The sequence below is a fragment of the Scyliorhinus torazame genome, chromosome 1 (assembly GCF_047496885.1).
Source record: "Scyliorhinus torazame isolate Kashiwa2021f chromosome 1, sScyTor2.1, whole genome shotgun sequence".
In the NCBI taxonomy this organism is placed as follows: Eukaryota; Metazoa; Chordata; class Chondrichthyes; order Carcharhiniformes; family Scyliorhinidae; genus Scyliorhinus; species Scyliorhinus torazame.
This window is the reverse complement of record NC_092707.1, coordinates 94,688,959-94,704,431: the sequence shown is the minus strand read 5'-3', so window position 1 is coordinate 94,704,431 and position 15,473 is coordinate 94,688,959.

Here is a 15,473-nt window from a genome sequence, read left to right as displayed (position 1 = left end):
TCTTCTAAACTCTAGAGAATACATGCCCAGTCTTCTCAATCGTTCCTCAGGTGTAAACATTCCAACCCATGTATTAGTCTGGTCAATAATGGTTGCACTCTCTCTTTGGCGTGTACGTCCTTCCTTGGGTAGGGAGTGAACACTAAACACAATATTCCAGGTGTGTTTTCGCCAAAGCTCTATACAAATGCAACAATACTCCCTTACTCCTGTACCCTAATCACCATGTGCACCATATGTTGTGGTAAACCGGGGTGCCCTTTACTACTTGTATTCCATATTACGATCCCGGACGAGACCCCAATAGTAACTTGGATACTGGACAGATACCCGGATATTTTATTTCAGTTTGTAAGACTGTGAGGAAAGGATGCCTCGCTCCAGGAGTGATTCCACGAAAATAGGGCTTTGTGGCATGAGATATGCTATATAAAAAAACTTTATTACGAAAACACTATTGAAATATATTTTGCACCAAACAAGGAAAGAGCTTACAATCGCCCCTTATGCTATGCTAACCAACATAGTGCCACAGTAACCCTTAACTGCTATCTTTATTCCCACTCACGCAACATAAAAACATCTCAGCCCTCAATCCACTTCAAATACAGGTAGCACTCGGGAATACCTGCTTTACACAGATTTTATTTTGAGACTGTTTTAAAGGAAAGACCTGAATCCTGCCAGAACCGTGTAAAAACTCCAGTTGCATTTCTTCATAAGCTACTTCTCAGTTTGTTTCAGCTCACCTTTCATTCGCACAGCTCTGAATTGATTGGAAAGAAACTACTAACTGTCTACATAAATCTCTTTAACTGAACTTCAGTGAGAGCAGATGCTTGATGTCTGCTCTCTCAACCTAAAACTCAATTAAAACTGCTTTTCTACGAAATGCCCGATGCCTTAACTCCTCCCATGAATTACATCAGTTACCAAGCTGAAGTATAATGTATATAACTCGAAAGGGAACCCCCTTAATCCAAACAAAATTCCAATACCCCAAGTATTTACGATGCATTAATTGAACCTGTGGCTCCCATACCTTTGAAGCCAGGATGATTTAGAAACACTACTGCAACAGTCATACACACACGAAACCAGGCTTTTAACCCTTCTTGCATCAAATACCTATAGTACAATAATGCTGAAATTCATACAGTCAACACACTGACAGTGGTCTCTTGAGAACAAACCTACACTAACATCCTTATATTTGAGCTGGAGGTAGGCATTCAGACCACAGTGGCAAACTCTGTAACAGAACGAAAATTAAGGAAGACGGCTGATTCCTGGGGTGAACACAGTAACCCGGCGGGGAATTTGAAATTTGAATCCGCCAACATCAACTAAATGATACTCAATATATATAAATAAAAAGTGGGGAAAATTCAGGAAGGGCTATTATTTAAAATGCAGGAAAATAATGTTATTTTGATTGGCATTGAATTGAACCTATCTCTGATTGGTAGTGGAAAGTAATGAAAATGAGAATTTGGGATCTATTAAAAAAATCAATATTGAGAAGTAATATAATCTTCGCGCTTCATAAATCACCGGCAAAACCGCGCTTACAGTGTTGTGTACTTTCCCGCTTGCCAGTGGACACAAATATATATCAGCTGTTCGGAGGATACATAATTAAGCCTACAGAGCGATCAGGTGATAGGGAAATGGGGTAATGTGCAACAATTATGCAAATTGTGTTTGCTCTGACTGGAAGTGGGAAGCCCGAGGAGGGATGCATTTCTGTTTTTTATGACTTTAAAGGGAACTAGGTAGTGGCTAGGATATGTTCGGTTCGATTGCAACTGACGTATTCGACGTTTGACTTCATCGCTCCTCTGAAATTGACAGTTAGCTCTGGAGTCTACACTCCTTGTGATGAATACTCCCGGTGATGAAATAGTAGGAATATCAAATTTAACCATGAGGAAAAAAAAATCACGTAATTTTGATATGGTGTTTTATTCAGAGCTTGTTTATGATATTTCAACGTCTACTTTAGTCCCATGTATATGGCGTAAACATTTATTTCGCTACGTGCAAAATATAACACTAAACATGAAACAGTTCATTGTTTTTTAAAAACTTCTTTTACTATCTCTGAGAATGCAGTAATGAAATTGGCTCCATGAGCTACTTGATGACATCACGGCACTGCGCACCTGGAGTTGTTTTTTTTTCTTTTGGCCCACGTTGTCCAGTCAAACCGAGTCTCTCTCATGCCGCTGGGCACCATTGAAGCTGCTGTCTTCGCTTTTTCCATTGTGGGTTTAGGGTGCCCTTTACCAATGCAGGATTCAGCCGTCCACGCAGGCAGGCACCAGGAGTACTTGGGAGGCGTTAGAAGCACCAGCGCCGCATTGTAAAAAACAATACTTGTTGTTTTAAATTCTTTGTTGCTCTTATGAGTTCGCATAACCTTTATTTTATATGAGGAAACTTGAGAAAGCGTTGTGTTCGATTCGGAAATAATGTACAATAAGAGTAACAGGAAAACGCCTTGTAGAAATCACTAATTTAATTGATGGCAGCGCAGAATCTGAATGAGAAGAAAATATGCCATAATAATATAATGGATGCAGACTTCAAAATTCTCCTTATTGAACTAGAAGCGAGAGATCTGCGCGTCATCGATAATACAAAGATGAAACCGCCCAAGGAAAATCAGCACTTTAACTTGGATGGAAGTACCACAGGCAGTGATTGCAAATCGCAGCGTGAAATATGAGAGCCGTAAGATTATTTGAACGATTTGGGCGCACTACCAGGGTATGTGCGTGTATCGATGGTATTTTCTTCATATTTAAATCATACTTTGAGATTTTGAAAGTTCATGAAATGTGGATGTTCCCTCATTTTAGTAAGGTGTCGTGAAATTTATTGCTTGGGGAAAGTTCTGACCTTACCATCAACTGTTATGTCTAATCTTAATCCTCACAGAGTTGACTACTCACATTCAGTTTCGTGCAATTAGAGCTGTCTCCAATATTTGGAAAACGTGTACCACAAGACAGGATAGCAAGAAACCAAGAGTTAAACATTTGTCTAATGAGAGAATGATAATCCATTATGCCCGGGAACACTTTTTGTCCAGCGGAAGTGTCACGTTCCTAAATGAGCGCATTGAACACGGAAGATTTGGGGGATCTTGGGGATCACTAGCATTAGAGTAAACAGTGCGCATTCTAATGTTGGAATGCACGAACGAGGTGTTGCTCACTGAATGTTTAAACTATGTATGAGTAGGAAAGTTTATTTAATTTGACAAATAATTGCAAATATTTGCCTCTGACAGGTTCTAGGTGTCCTTGGCCACATCGGTTGGTGATGGCGTGAGTCAGTGGCAGAAGCCGAATGTCTTGAAAGGGATGCTGCTGAAAGATCAAAACGGATCAGAGGAAGGATATTTCGAAACTGCGCTGGAGGAATATCACGCGGGACGTGCAATCCATGTGTGTACGGTAACACTCGTGTCCACCTTAAACGTTCAGGTTTTTGAAGAAGAAATCTGTGATGGTCAGATCACGACCTCTGAGAAAGGCTACCATGAAGCTGATGCATGGGTTCTATGGAAGCGGGGCAAAATGACAGCTGTTGACGGACCGGAGAATTTACAAGTACAAGTTTCGGTTAATTGATTAACATACGAACGACTTCAGACAGATTTTGAGAATTTAAACAGTTTAGGCTAACAGGGAACGGTGTCCGTCGAGTAATTTACTTATGACATGTGTGCAGAAAATGATAGACATTTGGGCATTTTTAACTTAATCCAACTATAGTTGAACATTTTGAGGCATGACGCGAGGAATCAAATCCCAGTTCTTTTCCAGCAAGAGGCCCTATCCATTCAAATCCTGCAGACTGTTTCCATTTTTTCTTTTTCATGCAAGTACCTGAGCCAGTAAGTGAGCCTAGCGCGGGTGCAGCTCCAAACCAGCTGCACACCAGCGCCGCTTTATGTGCTGCTGGACATGCCTCTGTCAGCTAGGCGGCCAGGTCATGGATACAGGGAAGATACAGAATGAATTCGTTCCTAACTTCCAACCGATCAATAGCGCTCGCCCTCTTTGTGACAACCGCTCACAGGCAGAGGCGGCCCTGTGACGTTTCTGTCGTATCTTCTTTTCTGATGTGTCATTTATTGCTTTCTCAATGTACAGTTCCATTTGGCCGTTCAATGCTCGAGTTTAATTCAACTTTTCTGTTTATTCTCTGTTATTTAGTCAGATTTATAATTATATTGACCTACATACTGTTCTAAAACAGCTGTAGTCATTGTAATCTGTTAATTTTAGTAACACGAAACTAATGAATAAAGTTGCAAAAGGTTTGCTGTTTATAGTTAAACTTTTTTTGCATTAACAGCCTCAACGTTTTTAAAAAATGAGTATTGATGTTAAAATAAAGTCTGAAAACCTCCCCACCTCGTTTCCTGATTTCTGGTAGAAGGGCAAGTGTCAGTGTCTATCGTGTCAAACCATCTCAGAATCCGCTATTTTTCAGTCAGATTACCTTTCATTCTTCAACACTCCAGAAAGCACAGAGCCATTTTACTCAGCTTCTCATCATGGGAGAATCCGGTGATCCCAGCTACGCCTCTGTGCCTGCATGCGAGCACCGTGTTCCCTTGTACTAATGTACTTAAGTGGCGCTGACCATTGATATTCAGAGTTTCATGCCATTTTAATATTCTGATTTCTTATTCTTCCTACCAAACCTCACATCGGTCGACGTTATTTTCCATCTGGCATTTTCATGTCCACTCATTTAATCGCTCTTTATGCCTTTGCAGCCTCTTTATGTCCTCCTCACAGCTTTCATTTCCGTCAAACTTTGCATCATTATTAAATGTGCTGAGTTACATTAAATAAAAAATGTAACGTGGGACTAACGTCAGAGGGTTGCCCCACAGGCTAGTAGAGCAACATTTGGATACGTTCACACTCCTACAAAATCGATGGCAAAGGGAACCAGGAGAACACTCTCAGAGCTTGGGTCCACACTTAGCACAAAGGAAAACAGTTGTGGTTGATGCTGGACAATTATCTCAGCCCCAGGCACAGTTACAGGCGTTTACCAGGACAAGTGATGTTGGTCCAATCATCTATTAATGATCAAGGTTAGAAGTGGGATGATCGCTGATGATTGCACAGCGTTTATTCCAATTGATACCTCCTCAGATAATCAAGCAGTCCATACGTTTTTTTCAAAAAATACTTTTATAAAAGGCATTTTACGTATGTGCGTGAAAATATTAGGGGACCAATCATCACCATGAAGAGAAAACACAAGCCCCACCACCCCCTGATACCAACATTCCCACACACCTCGCCTTCCTAATTTTCCCCTTTATCTCCCCCCTCCTCCCAGTCCCCTGCACTGTCCCCCGCCACGACGCGTGGACCCCTTAATTCACCATGATGAAATCAAGGAATGGTCTCCAACTCTAAGTGAACCCCTCCTCCGACCCCTGCAATGTAGATTTTCTCCAAAGGCAGGAATTCTGCCAGGTCATTCATCATTCCCCAGCCTTCGGCGGCTCCGAGTCCAGCACAACAGGATCCGTCTCCGGGTTTTCATGGAGGCAAAGTCCAGTACATCGACTTATCTTCCTCCCTGGGCTCCCAGATTTTCCGACCCGACAAATATCGCCATCTCCAGATCCAGGGACACCCCCCCCCCCCACCCAGAATCTAGGACATCGCATTCGAGAGGACCCACCGGTCCCTTAATCACGGACACGCCCAGAATATGTGGACGTGGTTTGCACTACCGCCACCTCTCCTCCATCTCTGCAAAAAAAAGGCTCATCCTCGCAACTATCATGTGACCCCTATGCACCACCTTAAACTGGATGAGGCTTTACATTGCACACGACGAACACGCATTCACCCTCCGCAGGGCCTCTTCCCATGTCCCTTCCTGCAGCTCCCCATCCAACCCTCCTCCCATTTATGCCTGATCTCCTCCACCGTTGCGCCCTCCCTCTCCATCAACCTGCTGTAAATGTGCAACACTCTCTCCTCTCCAATATCATCTTCCGACAACTGCTTGTCTTACAACACCGGAGGCAGCATCCCAGGGAAGGATGACACCTCTCTCCCCATAAACTCCCTCACCTACAGGTATCTCATATGCTCATACATTTCCTCCAACTCCTCCAGACTTGCAAACATGCCCTCGATAAACAAATCCCAAAAGCACTCTATTCCCACCTGCAGTCACTCCCGGAACCTTGCATCCAGCCCAGCCAGCACAAATCTGCGATTGCCACATATCGGCACGCACAACAACATGCTCCCTAACCCGAAATGTTGCCTGCACTGGCTCCAACTCACAAAGCAGACACCACCGCTGGGCTCCCAAAGTACTTGACCAGCATAAACGGAAGGGGTGCCAACAACAGTGCCCTCAAACTCGCCCCCACATGATGCAGACTCCATCTGCCCCCAAACCAACCCATCCTCTACTTTCCATTTCCCCATCACTGCGATGTTCGCCACCCAAAAATAATTAATCAAACTTGGCAACGCGAAACTTGGCCCCCTCTCCAAAACCACTCTCCTCACCCGTGGGCTCTTCCCCATCCAGGCACACCCTGAAATTATCCTGTTTACCTTCATAAAAGAGGATTTGGGGACAAATATGGAGAGGGTCTGGAACATGAACTGCCCTGGCATTAAAAAAAAAATTCGTGCACCCAATATTTTTTTCCAATTAAGGGGCAATTGAGATTGGACAATCCACCTACCCTAGACATCTTTGGATTGTGGGGGTGGAACCCACACAGACACGTGGAAGCACTGTCATTTTAAGTGGCTGCATGCACCCAGCCAGTAACAGTGCAGCACATCCCACCTTTTGAAATCCGCCATCATTCCCTCCACCAGCCACGCCAAGTTCAATTTATGTAGCTACACCCAAAATCGGGCTACCTGGATTCCTGAATACCGAAAACGCGCCCCACCAACTGCAACGGCAAATCCCCTAACCTCCTCTCCTGCCCTCTAGCATTAATCGGGATCACCTTGCTCTTCTCCATGTTCAATTTATGCCCTGAAAACTGGCCAAATTACCTCAAAGAAATCGATCTGGGAGTACACCCAGTGAATTTGTGAAAAGTATGAGAACTCCTTCGCCCTTGGCCTCCTAAACGTCCACAGGTCCGTACCCGTCAAACGATCCATGAATCCCCTCAGCTCCCTCGCCACTGCTAACACCTTCCCCCATCCATCCCAACTATCAGCAAAAAAAGAAAAACAGAAGTAATATTCACCATTGTGAATGCCGTTGTACTCTGTCCCAATCCGCCCACCCAATGTGCCCCACAATGTGCCTCTCTACAGTTCAAAGTCCTCACACTCCTCCCAGTCCATGTTTACTCATAATGTTCATAGCCTCCTCCAGCGAGTGAGAATGAAATTCTTGTTTTTGCTGTGCCACCCACAAGCGGGCAGTGTACAAAACTCCAAACTTCACCCCCTTCTCGTAGAGGGTGGCCTTTATCCAGTTATACCCAGCCCTTTACTTGCCCAGCTCCTCGCCCAGGTCCTGGTAAAGCCGGAGATCACTCTCTTCCCAGGTACACTTCTTGATCTGCTCTACCCAGCTAAAGATAATTTGCTTATCCAACATCCGGTGCAGCCTCACCACCATCATCCTCGGTGGTTCCCCCAACTTGCAGCCTCCTCCTCAGTGCCCTGTGTGCTCCATCCCCCTCGAGAGGCCGGCCAAAGGCCCCTTCCCCCATTAACTTCTCCAGCATGCTCGCCACATACTTGCCAGCATCCGCACATTCAATGCCTTCGGACATCACCACGATCTGCAGATTCTGCCTCCTGAAGCGGTCCTCAAAGTCCTCCAGCTTCTCCCTCAGCTTTTTCTGGTTGCTCATCACCATCCCCATCTCCACCTCCAGCGAGGTGAACCTCACTCTCCACCACCGATTCCTCCACCTTTTAGATCGCCAGGCCCTGAGCCTCCTGCCTCTGTTCCACCTGCTGGATTACCGCCCTATGTGGCTTCACCATTTGGCCACGTCCTCTGACGCCTCTTCCTCTGGTGAGATTTGCCATTTAGGAATTTCGCTAGCTGCTGCATCGACAACGGGCCAGGAAGCACTGCCCCTTTGCTCTCTGTCATCATCTTCAGTGTCGCACCACGAAAACCTTCTTGCTCCAGTTGCTGTCTCTTCCTCATGGCACCTCTCACCCGATGCGCCATACACCAGCCCCACCAACGGAGTATAAATTCCCTGGGCACTCGTGCACCATTTGCCCTCGAACACTGCACAATTTCGGTGGGGAAGACTGAAAAAAACACCTCGAGCGGGAGGCATCAAATATACGGTCACTCACTCCATGGCCACCACCGGAAGTCAAGCAGTCCATACTCACATGCAACAAGAGCAAGAAAGTAGAATAACTAGATATTATCCAGCCAGTTCAATTCGCAGTGTGGGTCAGAAATTGTATAGGGCATTGGTGAGGTCACACCTAGAGATTGTGCAGGTTTGGTGTTGTTATCGGAGGAAGGATGTTCTTGCAACGGAGAGAGTTCAACAAAGGTTTACCAAGCTGATTACTGGGATGGCAAGACTGTGATATAAAGAGAGACTTGTCAGCTAGGATTATATTAATTTGGAGTTTAGAAGAACGAGAGTTACAAAATGTTAACAGGATTAGACAGAGTAGATTCAGAAAGAATGTTCCCGATGGTGGTGTTGGGGGGGGGGGGGGGGGGGGGGCAGACGCGGGGGGTGGTGCAGAACTAAGGGTTAAAGTTTGAGGATTAGGGAAAAACCTTTAAGACTGAGATGAGGAGACATTTCTTCACCAAGAGAATGGGGAATCTGTGGAATTCACTACCACAGAATTTAGTTGAGGCCAAAACGTTGTGTAATTTCAAAAATAAATTAGATATAGCTCTTGGGGCTAAAGGGTCATAAGGGTGGAAGGTGGGATCAGGGTACTGACCTTGGTGATCAGCCATGACCATAATGAATGGTGGAGTAGGCTCGAAGAGCCGAATGGCCTCCTCTTGCTTCTATTGTCTATGTATCCAAAGTCCCCGTGATAAAACCAGACAAGACCGTCCCTCTCTCTGGAAACTACAAATTAAGTTAATCAGGCTGTTAAGTTACCAAGTATACAATACACAAAATTGAAGACTTGTATGCATAGCGAGCTGGAGGTCAGTCGTTTACAAAGCTAGACATGAGCATATCAGCAACTTGAGTTAGACGAGGTTTCCTGAGGTTTTGCAACAAAAACAGTATACCCCACTTATCTTTTAGTGTTTTGTCGACATATGCTATTTTTGCAAAGAAGAATGGGAGGTCTATTGTAATGTTTGCCACGAGTTGTAGTCTATCTGTATGGCATTTTAATAACTGGATAATTAGAAACTGAACACTTAGCTATCTTAGAGAAAGTGTGGAAAACATTTCAAGAGGCTGTAGTACGCCCCAGGGAGGAAAATATGCTTTTCAAGCCACTGAAGTCACCTATCTGGGGTATCAGGTAGATGCACAAGATTTGCACCCCATGGAAGACACGTTCAGGACAATAAAGGAAGCATCAGACCCCAGAAATACATCTAAGATGAAGTCATTCTTAGGAATGGTGAATTACAATGTGAGTTTTCTACCAAATATGTTGACATCATTGGCCATATTCCATCGCTGCTAAAGAAGCCAAGGTTGGGTTTGGAAGGCGGCCTAGGGTGAACCGTTTAATGGGGTAATGCAGTTGGTACATTCATAGAACCACAGAACAATATAATCCCTAGTGTTCAGAGGACGCCATTCGGCTCACCGAGTCTGCTCTGACCCTGTGAATAAGCAGCCCGCGTAGGCCCACTACCCACCCTAACTCCACAACACCATCTAAACTGCACATGCCTGGACACTAAGGGACAATTTTATCATGGCCAATCCACCTAAGCTGCACATCTTTGGATTGTGGGAGGACACCGAAGCACCCAGAAGAAACACACACAGATACAGGGACAGGATGCAAACTCCACACAGACAGTCACCCAATGTCAGAATTGCACCCGGATCCCTGGTGCTGTGAGGCAGCAGTGATATACATAGTGCCATCATGCCTCCCAAATCGATATCTCGAGTCCATTGGTGCAATTAGACCCATCCAAGGAATTGGAGTTAATCCCTAACGTCTCTCCATATGATATCGGTGCACTGTTGTCCCATGAGATGGGTGGTGGATCTGAAAGACTCATAGGGAATGTCCTGAGAACTCTCACAGAAGCTGACAAAGGCTTCTCCCAGATTGATAAAGAAGGCTTTTCACTAATATATCGGGTGAAGAAGTTTCATAGGATGTATATGAACATAATCTCTCCATATTTGCGGGGCTCTCACTCCCACAACCCAAAAATATGTGCAGGGTAGGTGAACAACTGGCCACCCTTAATAGGGAAAAAAGAATTGGGTACTCTATTAAATAGAAAACATGAGAACATCAGAACTAGAAGCTGGGGTGTTGTGGTATTGTCACTGGACTAGTAATCCAAAGAACTGAGCTTTGACAAAGAGTCATTGGACTCGAAACGTTAGCTCTTTTCTCTCCCTACAGATGCTGCCAGACCTACTGAGATTTTCCAGCATTTTCTCTTTGGTTTCAGATTCCAGCATCCACAGTAATTTCCTTTGACCCAGGGTAATGCTTGGGTAGCCCGCCTCAAACCCTATCATGGCAGATGGTGAAATTTGAATTCAATAAAAGTTAATTACAAGTCTGATGATGTCAATGAAACCATTGCCAATTTCCATAAAACAAAACCCATCTCGTTCATTGTGTCCTTTAGAGAAGGAAATCTGTCATCCTTACCTGGTCTGACCTGCATGTGACTCCGGATCCAGAGCAATGTGGTTGACTCTTAAATGCCCTCAGGGATGGTCAATAGATGCTAGCGCAGCCAGCAATGTCCACATCCCATGAACAAATATAAAAATAAACAGGAGTAGGCAATTTAGCCTCTCGAGCCTGCTCTGCTATTCAATACGAACATTCCTGAACTTCTCCTGACCTTAACTTCATTTTCCTGCTCGTTCTCCACAACCCTGAGACGCCTGCTCCTTTAATTCACGCAGTTCCCCGGCATCCATCATACTCTGGGTCTAGATTCACGACCCCTTGAGAGAAGTAATTTATCGTCATCTCTGTTTTAAATCTGCTACCCGTTATCCTAAAATGATCTCCTCTCATTCTTCTAAACTCCAGAGAGTATAGTCGTAAACTGCTCATTCTCTCTTCATAAGGCAAACCTCTCATCTCTGAAATGAATCTCGTGAATAGCCTCTGAACTGTTTCAAATGCAAATACATCGCTCCTCAAATAGGGGAGCAAAACTGTACATTGTACTCCAGGCGCAGTCTCACCAATGCCCTGTACAGTTGCAACAAACTTCCCCACTATTACACTCTATTCCTTTAGCTACAAAGGCCAAAATTCCATTTGCCTTCCTTATTACCTGCTGTACTGCATACTAGTTTTCTGTGATTCATGCACAAAGACACTCAGATCCCTCTGCACTGAAGCACTCTGAACTTTTGCCCAATTTACATAATAAGTTGCCTTTCCGTTTCTCCACCCAATTATCATCTCATAATTATCCACGTTAAATTCCATCTGCCCATTTTTTGCCCACTCAATGAACCAATATATATCCATTTGTAAATTTCTTGGGCGGGATTCTGCATTGGCTGACGTCAAAATCGGTAAAGACAACTGTGCAGAGAATCAGTTCCGATGACTAAACGCGGCGGGCGCTGATTTGGGAAAGCTTTGACAAAGAGTATTGGACTCGAAACTGTCATGATATTTAGATCAGCATATCATGGTGCAATCAAACACACACTGATGAACATGCAGTAGGACCAACCAACACACACAACATCGCAGCCAATCACCAGTGAGAGCACACGCACTATAAAAAGAGGAAACACTACAGTTCCCGGTCACTCCAGCAGCAGCCAGCTCAGAGCACCGAGCTCAGAGCCTGCCACTCAGACACTCACCGTGTGCTGAGTGCCTCACCCAGATAGTAATAGGACAGGGTCCACAGATTAGCTGGTAATGCACGTACCCAAGTTAGCAGTGTGCTGTTATAGTTAAGTAGTAAATACAATTGAGTTACACCATCTCCAGCCGTGTTGGATCGTTTGTACACCAGAACACCCAACACGACAGAAACGTTACCTCTTTTCTTTCCCCACAGATGCTGCCAGACCTGCTGAGATTTTTCAGCATTTTCTCTTTCGTTTCAGATTCCAGCATCTGCAGTAATTTGCTTTTATCATTTATTTATGAGGAGGAAGTGGGAGAGGGCGAATTTGGGCAGAACATGGAGCCCAGGCAGGCATGGGGGGGGGGCTGCACGATGTGTGAGGCAGGGTGAATGTGCAAGGGATGCTCTGATCGCCTCCAGGTTCACTGACTAGTGGTTGGGGGGACTGGCTAAGGGCATAGACATCGCATCTGAACTCCACACTCCCTCAGTCTCCCCCCACCAGGCCACCTCCCACCTGCAACACCCTCCATGATACATACCCATCGCACTATGAGGTGGGGGCCCTGGGTTGGCAGTAATGCCGGCTCTGGTCCAGCAGATCGTGGATGATGATAACCCGCTCTGCAATGAGCTCTGGTGCTCTGCATCGTTTGACAACGCCTGACTCCTGCTCACGGTAGCACTTTCTACCATCCACCTGGGTGATTCCAGCATGCGAACTGGCCATTCCATCACACGGACCCATCAGATCCCTAAGGTGGTGGTGGTGGGGAGCTCATTCCCCTTCCAATGTCTTCCCATTTCCCGCCCCCTCAGACCAACCCACCCCACACCAATCAGAGCACTGAGGCAGGCTGTAACAGTGGTAACATATGGTTATTGTGACAAAATATTTCCAGATTTGTGCCCTAGCCCCTATAACTAAACTGTGCCCTGCACCCATGCCAACTTAACTGACGTCTTTTTCCTTGGCCTTATGGGCCCTAATGCTTTATCTATGTGGTTGCCCAGGCGATACAGCAGCAGTGGAGGCAGCCTGCTGTGATTCCCGCCCTGCAATATGGGTCCCTGTTTGTGGGCATTTTCTGGGGTGCCCTGGCCTGAATGGGCCCGGCTGCTGCTTGGACGTCCCAGGTAATGTGGATCCACCCTGTTCTTCCCGCTGGCCACCAGATGCGCCACCAGGGACAGGAGTAGTGGAGTCCAATGTGCTGTGCTGTTCCAGCACCTCCCCTGTGGGAGTCACTGGCATAGCCCCATCACCTTCTCCTCCCTCGGGATGCCCGCTGGCCTCCAGGCTACTCCATGGAATGAAGGAAGGCCTCTGTGGTGTAGAGGCCTCTCTGAAGGTTCCTCATTTTTTATCGCGTGATTTCCCGAGCTTCGCATCGGAGTCCTCGTCTGAGGCAAGTACAGTTGTCTCAGTGTCGTCCTGGGACACCAGTCCCCTCCCATGCAAGAACAAGATTATGCAGCTCAGAGCAGAACATGGCGATGAGGGAAACTCACTTTGGCGGATATTCCAGGGCACCCCCAGAAGGACCCAGACGTTGGAAAGTCATTTTAGCAGACTTATTGCCCTCTCCACCACCGCTCTTTTGGAAGCAAGGCAGGAATTTTACTTTTCCTCAGCTTCTGTTCTCAAGCGCCTGAGTGGCGTCATCAGCCACTTTTTCAACGGATACCGCTTGTCATCCGCGAAGTGAACAACCTTGGCATTTGTCAATGCCTCAGTATATTCTATGTTCTATGTAGGCATCGTGGAAGCTGCCAGTGCATCTCACTCAAACTTGTTGAATCTAGATGCCGTGGTCACAAACGATTTGAAAATCCATGGAGCGATATTCCTTGGTATTGACAAAGGCGCCCGATTGGTTTGCTGGCGCCCTGATAGCCCCATGGGTGCAACCAATGGCGCAATGGATGTGTGGGAACACTGAAATAGCCGCGACGCTTCTGGCCCACTCAGCTTGGCTGGCTGGGTCATCTTTAAATGGATGTATGTGTTAACCCAGCCGAACAAAGCATCAGTCACCAGCTTGACGCAGCTGATTACAACTGAATGGGCGACTGGGCAAAGATCATCCACTGAACCCTAGAAATATCCAGAGGCCTAAAGGTTAACGGCTACAGTGACCTTGAGAGCCATGGGAATTGGGTGTCCACCCACACAATTCGAGGCTACCAATGATTTGGTAAATTGACGTGCCTGGGGCACAGGACGGAGGCAGTTAGATCTCAGCCTGTACACCATGGCAGTTGGATAATTACGTCTTCTGCGGACTGTCCTCCTTGCCCTTCCTGCTGGCCCTGGACAACCAATGCCTGCGCCCCTCCTCTGAAGTGATGCCTGCAATCATCATCGTCCTTCTCAGAGGAGGTACACCCTGTGTAATACATAAGACCAATGTACAGAGGTGCACATGGGGCTGACTCGTGTACTGTGAATGCCAAAGGGCTGGAAATCGCAGGGCGATGTCACAAGGCGGACATGCCCTTAAAAAGTGCAAACTATAAGCACATACCTGACAAATGAAATGCGAACATCCACAGTACTCCAATAGAATTCCACCGAAACTCTGAACCTCAGCCTGCCTTTGCTTCTATCTCCTTTTAGCCAACCCTTGGATGACAAACGGCAAAAGCAGACTGGCCACTTGCCCGCGTTGTCGTGCACCTATCTAAAACTTGCAGGGGCAACATAAAATCCAGGTCAATCCGTGCGTAACACGTTTAGATTGGCTTCTGAATTGTCCGCGGCCGCCCGCCCACCGAAACCTCACGCGAATGCGCAACGACATGGGGTTCAGGCACTTGTGGCAAAGCGGGAGCCCACCTGAACAATGTACAATTCTAGCCATTAAATTATTAGATAAGCGACGGCAACAATTTTTTTTTTTTGGGGGGGTTATTTATAGTTTAATTCTAAATAGCCTCTTTTATCAAGGTTTGAACGGCAGACACATTATCTCATAGAATCATAGAATTTACAGTTCGGCCCACCGAGTCTGCACCGGCCCTTGGGAAGAGCACCCTACTTAAGCCCACGCCTCCACCCTACCCCCGTAACCCAGTAACTCCACCGAACCTTTTGTACACTAAGAGCAATTTAGCATGGCCAATCCACCTAACCCGCACATCTTTGGACTGGGAGGAAATCGGAGCACCCTGATGAAACCCTCGCAAACACGGGGGAAAAGTGCAAACTGCACAGACAGTCACCCAAGGCCGGAGTCAGTGCTAACCACTGTGCCACCGTGCCGCCCACGCTTTGGCCTTTTGGTATTCCAACCTTCCTTCCTCGCTCTCCCTTTTGCCCCTGTCTTGTTTTGTTCTTTTCTCTGGACGGTCTTTCTTTCCGCCAAGAAGGCAAACTCGGGATACACATTACTCTGTTATCCAGTTAAAACCTCCCTCACTCCAATGATCTT